Source organism: Ricinus communis, chromosome 6 (assembly GCF_019578655.1).
Source record: "Ricinus communis isolate WT05 ecotype wild-type chromosome 6, ASM1957865v1, whole genome shotgun sequence".
Classification (NCBI taxonomy): Eukaryota; Viridiplantae; Streptophyta; class Magnoliopsida; order Malpighiales; family Euphorbiaceae; genus Ricinus; species Ricinus communis.
In genome coordinates, this window is record NC_063261.1 from 26,432,761 (window position 1) to 26,449,402 (window position 16,642).

Consider the following 16,642-nt stretch of genomic DNA (forward strand, 5'->3'; position numbering starts at 1 on the left):
AAAACATTCAAGGGGAGTAGTGAAATCAAGAACACGGGTAGGCATTCTATTAATCAAATATGATGTAGTTAAAATAGCTTCTCCCCATAAATATTTAGGTACATACATAAAGAACATAATAGCATGAGCCACTTCCAATAAGTGTCTATTTTTGCGCTCAGCTATACCATTTTGTTGGGGCGTATTAACACAAGTAGATTTATGTTGAATACCTTTGTCTTTTAAAAACTTTCCAAGCGTTTCATTGAAATACTATGTACTATTATCAGTATGTAGGGTACTGATTTTAGTTTGAAATTGATTTTCAATCATAATGTAAAAATTTTGAAAGATCGTTTTAACATCAAACTTGTTAGTCATTAAAAAAATCCAACACAATCGAGTATGATCATCGATAAATGTGACAAACCATTTTTTTCCCGAATAAGTATGGATCCGTCAGGGACCTCACACATCACTGTGAATTAAATAAAAAGGCCTTGAGGGTTGATAAGGCTTTGAATGATAAATGTGCTTATGACTTTTTAATAAAATGCAATGTTCACAATGAAAACAAGAACAATCTATTCCTTTAAATAAAGTAGGAAACAACCTTTTAAGGTAGAATAAACTAGGATGCCCTAATCTATAATGCCAAAGCATGATTTTATCTTTAACAGAGATAGAACTAACACTACTTAGTCCATGAGGTTTTTCATCTTTGGAGGCTTTAGCTTCAAAATGGTAGAGCCTATCTATCATTCTAGCACTGCCAATCTTCCTCCCCGATTTCTGGTCCTGAAACACACAATATGAGTCACAAAAAATGACACGGCAATTGGAATCTTTAGACAGTTTACTGACAGATAATAGATTACATGCAAGTTTAGGTACATGGAGGACAAATTTAAGAGTCATGGTTTTTGACAAACTGATTGTACCTTTACCAGTAATTGGTGTGTAAGAACCATCTGCTATACAAATTTTTTCATGACCAGAACAAGGAACATAAGTATGAAATAAACTTGAGACACTTGTCATATGGTCAGATGCTCCAAAATCTATGATCCATGGAGCAGTTAGACTCACATAGGATAAGACATTTAAATTTCTACCTGTTTGTGCCAAGGAAGCATTAGGAGTACCAGATGATCCAGAATTAGATTTCAGTAGCTTTAGTATTTGATCAACTTGTTATGGAGTGAAGGGGACAACTTCAGCTTCATTCGTAGAAGGAGTCCGATTGAACTTGCCTTTATGTTTTCCCTTCCAGTTAGCTGGTTTTCCATGAAGTTTCCAACAGTTTTCACGTGTATGCTTTGGTTTGTTGCAGTGGTCACACTAAACACGGGGCTTTTCATCAAATTTCTTCACTTTTCTTACATAGGATTCAGCTGCTGCTAATGCAGAATTTTCGATCTTCTTTGTTTGAGCCTTTTTTCCCCAACATAACCAGCCTGCGACTTTCCTCACGTCGAACCTCAGCAAATACCTCGCCAATAGATGGAAGGGGCTATCTCCCAATGATTCGCCCTCTCACTTCATCAAACTCCATATTAAGTCCCATGAGGAATTTGAAAATGCGATCATCTTCTACCTTTTTTTGTAATGATTGTAATCATCAGTGGATTTCCATTCATAAAAGTTAAATAAGTCCAAGTCTTGCCATAAACGTTTCAGAGAATTAAAATATTTGGTGACACTATCCTCACCTTGATGGATTTCCCCTAGTTTTAGCATGAATTTATATATCTGAGACTGATTTTCCAGATCTAAATACATTAAATTGACATTATCCCAAAGTTCCTTTGCTGTGTGATAAGACATGTAATTGGAACTTATGTCTTCCTCCATGGAGTTGACTAGCCATGTCATAACCATGGAATTTTCTGCATCCCAAGAAGAATAGGATGGGTCATCCATGTCTGGTTCCTTCTTCTCACCAGTTAAGTATCCACTCTTCCCTCTACCTCGAATATACATACGCACAGACTGAGACCAGCGTAAAAAAATTCTCTCCATTCAACCTAACAGTAGTTATTTGGACTAAATGAGAATCAAATGCGGCTAAGATTTTTTGTTGATTGGATGAAGTAAGTATTTCAGAAGTAGGATTAGTGACTGACCCATCAGATGGAGTTGCAGGCATGGTGGAATTGTAGTGGCTAGATTTTTCTTTGAGGAGGCTAGGGTTTTTTTTTTCGGATGGCTCTGATACCATGCAAATAAATAGAAAAGATAAGTTGTATTGCTACTTAATTTACATGTATTACATTATATATACATATAGGTACAAACATCACCTAAATAAAGAAAGAACATAATCACAGCAATTTACAGCTATATAAGAAATCTACCTAATGATTTGCCTAATCTCCTTTCATGTAGCCTAGAATTCCTATATTTACAGCTAGGTCAATATTTCCTATTCCAACACGGAGTATATCCCTTTGCTACAAGCCTTGCCTTGTACCTTTCTAATGTCCCATTTGCCTTGAGTTTAGTTTTGAAAACCCATTTATAGCCAATTGTTTGCTTGCCCTTAGGGAGAGGAACTAACTCCCAAGTATGATTATTTTCTAAGGCTTGAATCTCTTCAGCCACAGCTTGTTTCCAACAGTTATGTAAAATAGCCTGATTATAGTGCTTTGGCTCAGGAACTAAAGAAGTATTACAAATATAGGATTGGTAAGTTGGAGAGATTCTGTCATATGAAAGAAGCTGTTAAATATTGTGGGGTGTGGTTTTGGTTTTTGGTAGAGAAACCTAGAAGTCTTTATATTTATTTGGTAAGTGAGCATTTATAGCAGGTCTAGTAGATGGAGTAGGAACATAATTTATAGGAGTAGAAGAAAGATGATTTGTACCTGAGTTAGAAGGAGGAAGTTGAATATCTTTAGAAGCAGAATGAGATATCTCAACTAAATCAACATATATATATGTATGTTTGAAATCTTCAGGATATATATCATTTTTATAAACATGAATTACAACATCATTTGTAAAATATGAAAAAGGTTTCTCTGTGAAAGGAAATTTTGTTTCTACGAAAGTAACATCTCTAGAAACAAAAATTTCCTTACTTTCAATGTTATAAAGTCTATATCCTTTTATGTTTTTAGGAAATCCAATGAATACAGAATTAACAGCTTTAGCATGCATTTTTGTCTTTGAACTTGGTAAGACAGAAGCAAAAGCTAAACAACCAAAGACCTTCAAGTGATTATAATCAGGTTTGTTGTTAAATAAAAGTTCAAAAGGAGTAAGATTGTTTAAAACAGGAGTAGGAGTTCTATTAATTAAAAAAACAGAATGAAGAATACAGTCAATCCAGAAAGAAAGAGGAAGATTTGCTTGAATTCTAAGACTTCTTGCAACTGCTAAAAAATGTTGATGCTTTCTCTCAACAACATTATTTTGTTGAGGAGTATAAGTGCAAGACGTTTGATGAATAATGCCTTTTGATTTGTAAAAATCTGTCATCTGAAATTCTTTTCCATTATCAATTCTAAAACATTTGATTTTGCAGAAAATTGAGTTTCAACAAATTCATAGAAACCAATAATTAATTTTCTTACTTCAGATTTAAATTTCAATGGAAAAATCCATAAATATCTACTTTTATCATTAACGATAATAAGAAAATAAGAATGACCATAGAGGCTTTTCATAGGAAAAGGTCCCCATATGTCCAAATGAATTAAATCAAATATAGAATTAGTAACAGAAATACTGAGAGGAAAAGAAGGCCTCTTCTGTTTAGCCAAATGACAAATTTCACACATAAAAGAATGATCAATGCTTTTATTAATATGTAAAGAATTAAAAAAATTTCTTTCTTTGTTTAATTGGATGGCCAAGCCTAAAATTCCAAATATTAGAATAAGTAATATTACAAATCAAAGAAGAAAAATTCTCAATACAAACTTTTTGCTGAACTAGTTGATATAGTCCATTTACTTGTTTAGTTATACCAATCATCCTCCACATTCTCAGATCCTGGATATAACAAAAATTATGACAAACAATCAAGTAATAATTCTGGTTTTTGGTTAACTGTGAGGTTGAGATCAAGTTAAAACAAAACTTTGGAATGTAGAAAACATGCTGCAAGGTTAAAGAAGGAGAAACTTCAACAGTTCCTATATGAGTTACTTGCACCAGCTGATTATTTGGCAATTTTACAAACTTATTGTATGCTAGAACATAATCTTTAAAGTAATTCAAAGAACTAGCAATATGATCAGTAGCTCATGAATCTATAAACCAAGTAGTATTGAAAGATTTTTTATTGAGGGAACATAATATAGTACCTGTTTCTGCAATTGGCTTGAAAATAGAAGAAAGTGCATTAACATGAGACATTGTAGTTTGAGATGAAGCCTTTTCTTGTACTAAAGACAGTATACTGTTATATTGATCCTTTGTAAAAGTGATAGGACTATCATTCTCACTTACTTGATTGAAAGAATCCTGATTATCATAGTTCATATCATCTGCTCCAAAATCTTGATCTTTAGTTGAATAGGATGCAACTTGGTTGGCAGTGCTAGTAAACTTCTTGTTTGTATTCTTATATACTAGTGGAAATCCACGAAGTCTATAACATTTGTCCACAGATTGACCATATATTCCACAATTTGTACAGGTAGGCTTATTTCCATTGCTTGAAAGTTTGCCAGAATTTGGATTTGCAAAGAACTTTCTTGGACCAGAAACAAACTGTTGATTCATAGGATGAGGCTTAAAACCATTCATCACATTACCTCTACTTTGATTAAAACCAAAATTTGATCTAATAGACCTATGTCCAGAATTTGCATTAAACTTCCCAGCAAACAAGATATTAGAATCAGGAATAAAAACATTACCATTCAAAGTTCTCTCATGTTGTATAAGAATAGAAAAGATTTTATTGACAGGAGGCATAGGCTTCATCATAAGAACTTAAGATTTTTGAACAGAGAAATTCTCATTAATACCTTTTAGAAATTTCAGAATGAAATCTTATTTTCTGTATTTAAAAACAACACAATCACAAGCAGGCAAAGGCCTTAAATTGCATATCTCATCCCATAAAATCTTCAACTGTGTATGATATGCTGTAACAGAAAGAGTACCTTGCTGTAGAGAAAAAGATTCTTATTGAAGATCTGAGATTCTAATGAGATCACCTTGAGAAAAACAATCATGTAAGTCTGCCCATAAATCATATGCATAATCTAACCACATCACACTTTGTCCAATTTCTACATTAAGAGCTCTTTGCAGCCATGACAATACAAGATTATTGTATTTTGTCCAAGCACTATAAAAAGGATCATCATCTTTGGGAACTTTAATGGAACCATCAATGAACTGAAACTTATTCTTCGAAATTAAAGACATCTTCATAGATCTTGCCCAACTATGATAATTCCTTCCATTCAATTGTGAAGAAGTTAACATCAAAGAAGGATTTTCATTTGGATGAATGTAATACCCACTGCTTTGATCATCATTCTTGAAAGTTAGACCAGAAGATTCTTCAATAGCCATTGCTAAGAAATAAAGAAAATATGAATTCTTGAAAAGAAAAAATATATGAAGAAAATTGATTGAAAAGAATAGAAAAGAAAAGATTTCTGTAGAAAGATTTTTCTAGAAAAGAAAAAGTAATCAATGATCGAAAGAAAAAGAATGCTCTGATACCATAACAGAATATAATGAAGAAGGTAAAACTGAACTTGAATTAATCATTGAGGTTACAAGAGTATATATACAGAATGCCTTAATCAAGACTTGCACAGTTTCTTGTAACTACCTAACATAAGTTACAATTATCATCCTAGCATTGGTTAGAGATTTACACCAATCAAAATACAGCAACTAAGACTACTTTAACTAGCAGCTATAACTAAGAATAATAAATAATATTAAATTAATAATAAAAATTTAAATTGGTCTATTTATTTTAAAATTAAAAATTATTAATAAAAAGCTTCAAATTAAAAATATTAATTTAAAAATGCAACAATAACATTGTTCTCTAATAATTTTCTCAAATTAAAATAAATCTAATACCCGCTTGATAAAATAAGATGAATCTCAATTTTTGTGATATAACAGCTTGATCAGAAGTCGTGGCTAAAATATACCAATGATGCGGAGCGAAGGGCGGTCAATAGGAGATGAAAATGCATTCCCATACTTGACAAATACTTTAATTATATTGAGATGAGACTATTACGTATATCTTAAGAATATTGGAGATTTAAGAGTTGAAATAGTACACCATATATATATAAAGAAAAAAAAAATCTTATACATTATTAAATAAATTTAAAATTTGTTGAATAGATAAAAATATAGACCAAATATATATATATAAATAACTTTTTCTTAAATGTATCTTATATTTAAAAGAAATAAAAGTGGAGACTATAAAAATCAAGCCTATGAATCAACTAATTCAATAAACACAATTGATAAGAAATGAGTTGGAACCAAAAGCTGGAACCTTTTATTTTTAAAACTCAATTCCTAAACCAAAGCAATCAATTCACATCACTTAAAGATTTTATGATTTCATAAATTCTTGAAGGACTTTTGTCACGATCCCATATGTGGGCCTGTGACCGGCACTAGAGAATAGGTAGGCGTAAGACCACCGAATCCCATAGTAAGCCTGACACTCACTGACTTAAATAAATATCATCTTGTTTTACTGATGCCGCAATTATCTTAACAGTTAAATTTACATAATTAATTCGGTCTGCCAGAAGAATTAGGCGAGACCCGAAACTACAAAAAACTTCAACTGATATATCTACTATTTCTATTGTAAAGAATCTAAGATTTTTACAAATTAACATACTAAATCAAATACACCACCCGATGATAAAAGAGTCGGGTTACTAGATAAGAGTCGCGGGAAGACTAACAGTCACGGATCTGAAAACAGTAAAATTGAGACTGTCAGTCTCGAGAGTGAGTTAAAATCATATATCCAAAAACATTTGCATATACTTCGATCATATACATTTATTTAATTTGAAATAAACATAAGTCATGTAAAAACATACGTGTCATGCCATGCTTAAATAAAATAATTTTCATACATAACGGGACGGAGTACTTCAGTAGAACCCTAATCCCAACACTAACATCTCGATCAATCTTAATACTGACATCTCAACTAGCCTCAACTCTAACATCCCGACTAATCTCATTCCAATAGGACTGGTGCCCAGAGAGCGAAGCTCGATCAGGGACCTTACCTCCAATCTGGTCACTTGTCTTAGCCTTTCGGATCTCTTAATCCAACAGGTTTGGCGCCCATAGAGCAAGCTCGATCAGGGACCTTACCTCCAGCCTGAACACTTGATTTCCAACTAAGCCGGCGCCTAGAGAGCAAGCTCGATCAGGGACCTTACCTTTGGCAAACACACTATACTAAGCCTAGAGGGCAAGCTCGATCATGGCAAGTCCTAATCCTTTCTTTTTAAATTTACCTATTTACCCATTTTCCATCACTCTCGAATTTATACCGGAATACTCATCAAAATCTTATGTTCTACTATCATCCCATCCCGTGTTATTATGCAATGATAAAATCAATGATATATAACTGAATAGTAATCAAAAGCATGATACAAATGAATAATAATTAAATGAGTAATTTGAACCTGCAAATAAATAACCACAATAGCAAATCAAAAATTTATGCATGACACGTGCATAATCAATATATAACTTTAACTCACAGCTTTGGCAACCTCCTAGCTCTGCTCCGGTGCCTCGGTTGGAGCGAGCCGAACGAACAGATTATCTAATCACGGAAAAACAATTTATCAAAAATGCTGAAAAATTTACAATTGACCCTAGGTTTAGATTCCTAGGACTGACTGTCTAAGATTCTCGACTCAGAAAAATTCTACTGAAAATCCGGCAGAACCTCCCCTAAAACACGGGCATTTAGCCCCCGTAAAATGGGTCCAAGACCTGCCCAAAAAACACTACAAATATCCAATAATTCATACAATGGGAGTCGGGTCCCCAAGACTTCACTATTTTTCCCGACTCCGCCACAGCACAAAAATCACGACCACAACAGGCAGTCCGACAACAAATATTTTAACACACAATACTTTCTAATATTCAACACAATTCAATAAGAATAAATTAAATCAAAGAATTCCAAATCAACGGGTCAGAGAATTACCGAGACGCTTGATCGCTCGGTCGACTCGCCTCCAGCCGCCGGAGTCCGATCGATGATCCGAACATACCATCGGACTCAAAACGATGCACTGATGACGATCCCCGCTTCCGATTTTTTGATCCGACCCCCGATCATCCGGAGCGATTTGCGGATGATCTCGGCCGTCGATATGCAAACGAAGTCCGATCGCCACGAAACTAGTGCCATTGCGAAGCTTGAGCTGAGGAGAGTCGGGATATGTCCTCCGATCATCTATCCTCTGCCGGAGCTCGCCGGAAAAGCTGAAAAATGCCGGCTGTCCCCCCTAATTTCACTTCGCCGGATCTTCCGTCTCCGACCACCACAGGCGTCGCCGCTGGTGCCAAAAGAGAGCCCTCGCCGAGAGGAGCCGATCGCCACCGGAAACAGCCGACGAGGCCGCCGGAAACGGCTGGAATGGCCTCCGGAAGTCGCTGCCCTTCGCGCGATTCCGCCGCTCCTCGCTGCCGTTGGAGCCGTTGCCGCCGCTGCCTGCATTTCGAGCCTCCGGCGGTCGGCCTCCGACGCCGCAGCCCTCCTTTTCTCTTCTCCCCCGCACGTCTTCTCTCCCCCCGACATTTCTTCTCTTTTCTTTCTTTCAATATCGACATTTAGTCCCTGAAGTTTAATTTCTTACCTTTTGGTCCCTTAATTTTTCTAATTGCAACAATTTTGTTCTGCAGAATTTTAATTTAACCCCTAAACTTTCCTTTAGTATTTCAATTGAGCCCCTAACTAATTAATTTAGGCCAAATTAGAATTATTTAAAATATACAATTACATATATACCCCTGCCGATATACTTATTTACAAAAATACCAAACTTACAAATTTTCATTAAATCCCCATAATAATAAAGTCATACTTTTATTCCTTATTCCAAAATAAATTTTCAATTTAGTCCTAATACATAATTAATTTAAATAACCAATTTGCTAAATATTTTCCAACTTAAAATTTAATACCAATAGCTAATTAAAATACCAATTTCCCCAAAATTCTTTTGTAAAAACACCATTAATAAATTCTTCCATAATTCTTCAATATATATTTTATTTATAAAAATATGCATTTGGGGAAAAATTTTGAATAACCAAAAATATAATTTATTTCTTAAAGGATTTACTTAATTAATTTTTTAAAAATCAAACTAATTGGATATAGAAAATAACTCATTTATTTGTCTAACATTAAAATTTCCACTACTTCATTCCAAATTAAACCAAATAAAAATAAAGTAAAATTAATTTAAATCAAAACTCATTTACTAATTATTATCAATAAAATTATTATTAAATAAAATTTTCAGATATTACAACTTTTATATAGCTTTTGATTTTACAAATAAATTTCATAGATTTTACGAATAAAATATTTCTACAAATATTAATAGATTTTTATTAATTTTCATAAACTATTATTTATCTATTATTCAATTACTTAAAAATAAATTTAATCATTTTACTTGTTTTTTCTTTTACTTTCTTCTTCTCCTTCTTTGCATTTACTTTAAACATTATTCCATATATCTATACACAAATAAAAAAATTTATTTTATTGTTGTGTTAAATTTATATAATTTTTAAATTTCTTACCTCATAATATGAATATTATTTTTTTGTCAAGACAATAATTTTTTTTAATTATCATATCATAGTTTGTGGGTACAAGAAAATATTGTTAATAAATAATACTTTACCTTTTAAGTTTCATTCAATTTCTTATATTTTGTTAAGATGAAGAATATAGTTAAGAGAAATGAAGAAGATAATAATGTAGGAGAATTTGAGAAGAATAAATATAAGTTTTCAAAAAAAAATCTATTGAAATCTTGAAGAAAGTAAAAGAAAATTGTTCAATTTTTTATAGATAAAGTTCAAAAAACTACCATGTGATTTGATACTTTTTCAATTGAGGGACGGAGATATTTTTTGTATCAAAGGAGTACCACATTTTTTATTTTCTAAGTATTTTTAGGTACACATTTATATTATTATTATTTTTCACATAGTTTTACATGTATTTAATATGAACTATTACTAAATTATAATTTTATAAGCAATGTGGTATTTAAAAATACATTAAAGAATTCATAAATATATTAAATAATTATTTCTTAAATTTGATTAAAATTAAAAAATAATATACTTTAATAATTTTTTTATAATCACAAAATATCTAATTTGGATGCTAAATTAATTAAAAAAACACTTATCTTATCAAATGTTTTTATTTCTATTAATATTTATAATCTAAAAAATGAGAAAAATATTGAATGTACCTAAAAAATACTAAAAAAAAGAAAATACATATTATTCATTTGATACGAAGAATACCTTTGCCCATCGAGTATAAAATCACCAAGCTACATGATTGTTTTTTGAACTTTACTCTTTTTTATTTTATTTCATAAGAGGTCCAATAGACTCTGGCTTACACAACAGAAGGTAACCATCTCCTTGCACTTACCACAAAGGCAAAATCTGACATAGTGGAGAGGCTGGAGCTATTCATAACCATGTTGAGAATTTTTATTCATAACAATGCCTAAAAAATTATTAAAAATATATAAAAGTCTATGTCTATAAAAGCCAATGACTTTTTGAATATTAGCTTACCTTTAAAGACTTTATAAAAGTTTTAATTGAATACCTCCTAATTTCTATAGACCTTTTAAAAAAGTCAATATTGAATACCTTATGACTTATGCAGTCTTTTGAAGTTACTATTAAATATACTATGGTTTTTAAATTTTATGAAAATCTTCAAAAGTTTTAATTGAATGTACTCTCTTAGAGCTACAATATTTAAGAAAAATAAAAAATTCAAAAAATTTGTTAATACAATATTTAAAAAAAATAATGAATTTAAAAATCTGTTAATGCAATATTTAAAAAAAAAATTAGAGATTAAAAATCCATTATTATGTAATATTTAAGAATATAAAAATTTTAAGATTTGCTAAATAAATAAAAATTGAGATAAATTTATATATATTTAAGAAATATAATATAGAAAGAACTCTTTTTTTTTATTAAATGTACGTTATTTTAAAAAAGACAAAAAATTTAAAAACTCGTTAAACAAATAAAGATAAAGATTGTTCTATACATGGAGAACACAAATTTTATTTTTTTAATTTTTTGATATTTTCTATTTTAAGTATTTCTTGTTCTTCAATGAAATATTTTAACCTGCTAATTTATATATATTATGGTATTTTTTTTACAGGTTTTACATCTCAAAGTAATATTTTAACCTAAATTTCCTTATTCATCCTTACTTACAATTTTTTTTATTTCTTATTTTTAAAATTGTTTTTCTATTTTCTATAAAATATTAGTTTAGCACTAAGGAAAATATTTGATTAAATTATTTTAATTATTATTCGTTTTTAAAAAATAATTTTACTCATCATTTGTTTATTTTTAAAATTATTTGTTTAGAATACTTAATATCTTCCTCTTTTCTCCTCTTATTGTTTTAAGGTGAAAGAATATTTTTTATTTTTATTTTTTGAGATGAATGTACAAAAATAAAAAAAATGAATAAATGATATTTCATTTTTTTTCAGTTTTTATTTGAATGAATAAGAAAATTAAAATATAATTTTATTTTTCTTTTAATCTTTTGATAAACAAATAAAATTTTAAAATAGTAGTGCTGAAAATGAATAAAAAAATGATATCATTTTAAAAAATGATATTTAAGTCAATTTACTATTCAAAATAAGTAAAATAAGTACTTTAACCTGTAAAATTGGCTAGACGACACTATATTGAAAATTTTTAGCAGTTTCAAATATCTAATTAAATAAAACATAATTTAGACGCCAAAATAGAAAAAATAAAAAAGTTAAAATACCAAATTTGTTATTTTCTCAATCTAATATAGAAAGAACTCTTTTTTTTTTCAAAAGCAGAATCTATTAAATATTTCTCCCTAAAATTCTAAATAGGTGTTTTTCCTACTTGGCTTACTAGCTTATATATATATAGCATAATTTCTATAATAAAGAGTAGTTTAAGGAATTTTCAAATTTAATGAGTGAAACATTTTATTTAAGTCCAATAGACTTTTTATATTTTATATTTTATTTTGATTTTGTTTGCATAAGCATTAATAGTTTTTTATTTATTTTTACCAATAAAAAATAAAAATTATAAATATCAATTAATTGAAGTATATTGAAATTGATAGTGCATTTATTAAATATAAAGTATATAATGAAGTTTGGCTCTATATATAGAGAGTCAAATCTGCTATCTACTTTATATTTAAAATATATATAATGTATTAGAGTGTTATTTTAAAATACGACTCTTTAAAATAAAGAGTTTGACATATCTAATTGCATTAAAAATACTCTTAAAATCACGTAAGAGTTTTAATTATTTCACTTAAACTTTTTTTAATTGCTCTTCAATTTAAGATTCCTATCTTTCTTTCTTTTTTTATTGTTTTTTTTTCAACATATAGCTATTTCTCTTCTTATCTCATAACCTCATAATTATAAAAAAAAAAATGAAAAACTCTTAATTTTCAGATTTCAGTTATTTACTTTTTTTATTTTCACTACCTAATTTATTTTATTTATAAGCGATTGTCATTTTCTTCAACTCAATTTTTTTATCATTCTTATATTTATTATATTTTTTTCACAAATGAATAAATTTATTTTTATTCTCTTATATTTTTTCTATGCTAGGTTAGTTAAATTCAAATATATAGTCTCTTTCTCTCTCTATATATATATAGAATAATTTAATATATATTTTCTCTTTTCTAGATGAATCTCTCTATTATCTAAAGTAATTTCTATAAATTTTTGTTTTTTTTAAATATATTATGACATATTTTAGCATGATTTTCTTTTATTCATATGACACTTTTCTATTATTTGAGGTCATATTTTTTTGATTTGTTCTATTATTTTAATATATATATATTTGATAATTTAATTGAAAACTTTACTCAGTCATCTTTATTAATTTTCTCATTCACTTTTAATCATGCAAGTTTTAGAGTTTGTAAATTGGTCCTTGATTTTTTAGGTATTCTTTTGGAAAAAGAAAATGACATTGAAGTAAGGATTATCTCGTTTTCAAATTGCCACTAATCAAATGTTTTATATTACATGATTGTCTTTCAATATTCTTATTGAAATCCATATAAATAATGTGTTATTAAAATTTATTATTATTATCTTCAAACTCATCTAGTTAAAATAGTATGGCAAGTAGTAGCTGACTTCATATGCCTAACTAGCAATTTACTCACATTATTATTTTATTTAAATGTTATCTTATATATTATATATAATTTAATTTGTGATTATATTAATATAAAAGAATTATTTTTATTTTATTTTTCTAATATTTTTATTTACATATATATTAATATTTTTATAATATATTTTTATGAAATTTTTGTATTTATTATATATTAAGGTAAATATTCATAAGAAATATATATTTTTATCAATTTTAATCTTCTCATTTATTTCTTACACTAATAAGTTTTCGTATGTAATAATTATTTTTAATAAATTAAATTATTAGAAATTTTTACTATTTATTTATTATTATTATTATTATTATTTTAATATTACGTGCGCGCGCACAGACATATATATATATTTACCATTTATTATATTGTACCAATTAGTTTTTCAACATATCAAAAATTTCTATTTACTGTTATTAAAAGAAAATAAAAACTTAAAAGGGGAAGTAATTTGAATTATTAGAAAAATGAAAAGACTTTACCCATCAAATATATATTTTCATATCTCTTTGAAAAATTTCCAATACCATTTCTTCCAAGATTTTGTGTCCTAACAGCTCTTTAATTATATTTCAATTAATTATTTCAATTCAAAATCTTTTTTTCTCTACTGTATGTATATATACACACACAAATCATCTTTTGTTCTCTTCTTCTTCATCCTCTTTAGTAGCACTCGTATATATTCTTTTTCGATAATTAGAGTTTAGAGAAAAAAAAATGCCAAATGAAGATCAAGAGATCAGGAGATCTTGTGTTATGTGACTCCAATAGACCTAGTTGAACCTGAAGATGAATCTTTTTCTTGCCTTATGTTCTCCATAAAAGTTGTTGCTTCCTTCGTGCGTCGTCACCATCATCAACAATAACACGAGGAAGACAATGATGACGATGAAGATGGTTGTGATTACGATATTAAATGTAACATGATCCAGCGAGCTTTCTTAGTCGAATGCAAAAAGTTATTTAATCAAAGGACATCTATGTCAATCATACATCAAACTTTTACCAACGTGAATATTCCAATATAGGAATACATGTACAACTAAATTTAAACTTTGCTATTCAAACGGCTGTAAGGAATTAATGACTCATATAATTATAATAAGATATTAATGATTAAATTTTATTGGTTAATAAAAGGTTGTGAATTGAATAGTTATGACTATTTGATGCGGTTCAGTTAGCAGCATTGGCATTCCTGAACAAATTTGATAAATCACGGTAGTGGCAGTTTTGTAATTTTGAGAAACTTTCCGAAATCGGATTCGAGCGTTTTCAGAGGCTATTTTGGATGGATACGGGCCTCCGGTTCAAACTCACTGCCTTTGGCTGTGATGTCCATTGTTTTTCAGGCAAATTCCTTCGTTTTAGCCCTTAAATCTTAATTTTTGTATTTTTGACTTTTTAGTTTATTTTTGGTATTTTAGAATTTTTTCCTAAAGACTATTTATTATTCTTTTTGAGTATTTTGGTGGCTGGTTGTTTTATCTTCAATTTCGATAAATTCATATTTTCTTCCAATTTTCAGGTATTATTGAATTAACAGAATTTTGAGAATTGCACTTGTGGTATTCTCGTGAATCAACGGATTTGTAATTTATTTTGTACAGGCTTCCGCTACTTCACTATTGGTAAAGGTTATGACATGAAGGGTTGTAACTATTAATGCTTTGATGGAAAGCCACCATTAATCTATAAATAAGAGTTGGTCCTCTCTCTACCCATATCATCAAAAATTATAGGAAATACAAAAACTAAAAGATTAGAGTATCCATCAATAAAATAAGGGGAGAAGAAGAGAAATCACACTCTATTAAACAGGGATCAAGGTATGTTTTCTTTCTTCTATTTAATGGTGAAAAACATGAAGTTCTAGATCAATGGGATAATTATAGTTTACATGTGGTATCAGAGTAAGGTTTAAGAAATCATGTTTTTTCATAATTTTGTTGGGTTTATGGTTGTTGTGGATACATGTAAGATTAATCCTCGTTTTAGCATATAAATTAAATTAATTAATTTTACATTGTTTAGATTAAGTTTAAGATTTATTGATGTTAGTTTTCGGACTAATTTTATGTAAATTTGTTGCACCATTATTTTAGATTAATTGTGTATGGTTTACAATTAAGTTTGTAACATTTCGGGACCAAATTAATGTTTATGTATTTTAGAAAACGAAACTGTAGATTGTTATGTAAAAAACCTAAACTTTCTATATCTTTTTTTTTTTGTCTGGACTAGTGTAGTGTAATTTACACCGTGTAAGAAGGCAATACACGCACTCCTGCAATGAAAATTTGGTGTTTTTGGTTAAAGGTCCATTGTGGTCCATAAAGTTTTATTAACTTATCAGATTGCATATAAAGTTATTATTCTTCCAATTAAGTCTGAGATAATTTACAGTTTCGCTCTAATAAAGAACTTTTAATCCAGATTCATTCTTAATTCTTGGTATATATATATATATATATATATCAGTAGTTAATGTTTAATTGAAATTAAGTTAAATATTTAATAAAAGTAGCTATATTATTTAAATATATTATTATAAACTTTTAAAATTTATATTAAGAACATTTGTTTGTCATCAAAGTGACCAAATTTTTAAAGTAAATAAATTTTAAATTATAGATTATAATTTTCAATGACTCATAAATTTTATGTTTAAATGACATTACTATTTTTTTTTATATTTATGGGTAAATTGAAATTTATCATTGTAAGATATTAAGAGATCAACCCAAAGGTTGATTAATTATTTTATAATTGATAAATATAATCGTGGTGATTAGTATGTTATACTAATTTTATTTTTACATATCTAAAGATAGAAAAAATAAATTCAGTTATGCATATATAATTTGTCACAACCCGTTCTGTGGGCCCATGACCGGCACCTAGGGAATGAGTAGGCTTAAGGCCACCGAATCCCGTAGTAAGCCTTACAGACCAATAATTCAAGTAAACAGTTAATAAAATATAATTAATCATGATTGACATGCCATAAATAATTCTATCTAGTCTTTACAACATCCTACATCCAACATGGACCAGAATAATCACAACAATTTAAAAGTTCTCTACTGTGGATAGTCTAGAGTAAATACTAACAAAAATATGGAAGTACATGTTATTTACAAAAAGTCCGAA

General features: G+C 28.9%; 1 long non-coding RNA gene across 3 annotated transcripts; it reads right to left on the minus strand.

The window, feature by feature from the left end:
* Window positions 1-473: 473 nt before the first annotated feature.
* LOC112536991 lies at window positions 474-8,760 on the minus strand. Of its 3 annotated transcripts, none has more exons than XR_007216264.1 (3): window positions 8,183-8,760; window positions 7,725-7,789; window positions 474-777 (listed from the first exon to the last, which is right to left on the minus strand). It is a non-coding gene; the product is annotated as an uncharacterized LOC112536991 (long non-coding RNA). The 3 variants fall into 3 exon arrangements; XR_007216262.1 differs by lacking the exon at window positions 474-777 and adding an exon at window positions 4,545-5,519; XR_007216263.1 differs by lacking the exon at window positions 474-777 and adding an exon at window positions 6,662-6,912.
* Between the last annotated feature and the right edge of the window lie 7,882 nt (window positions 8,761-16,642).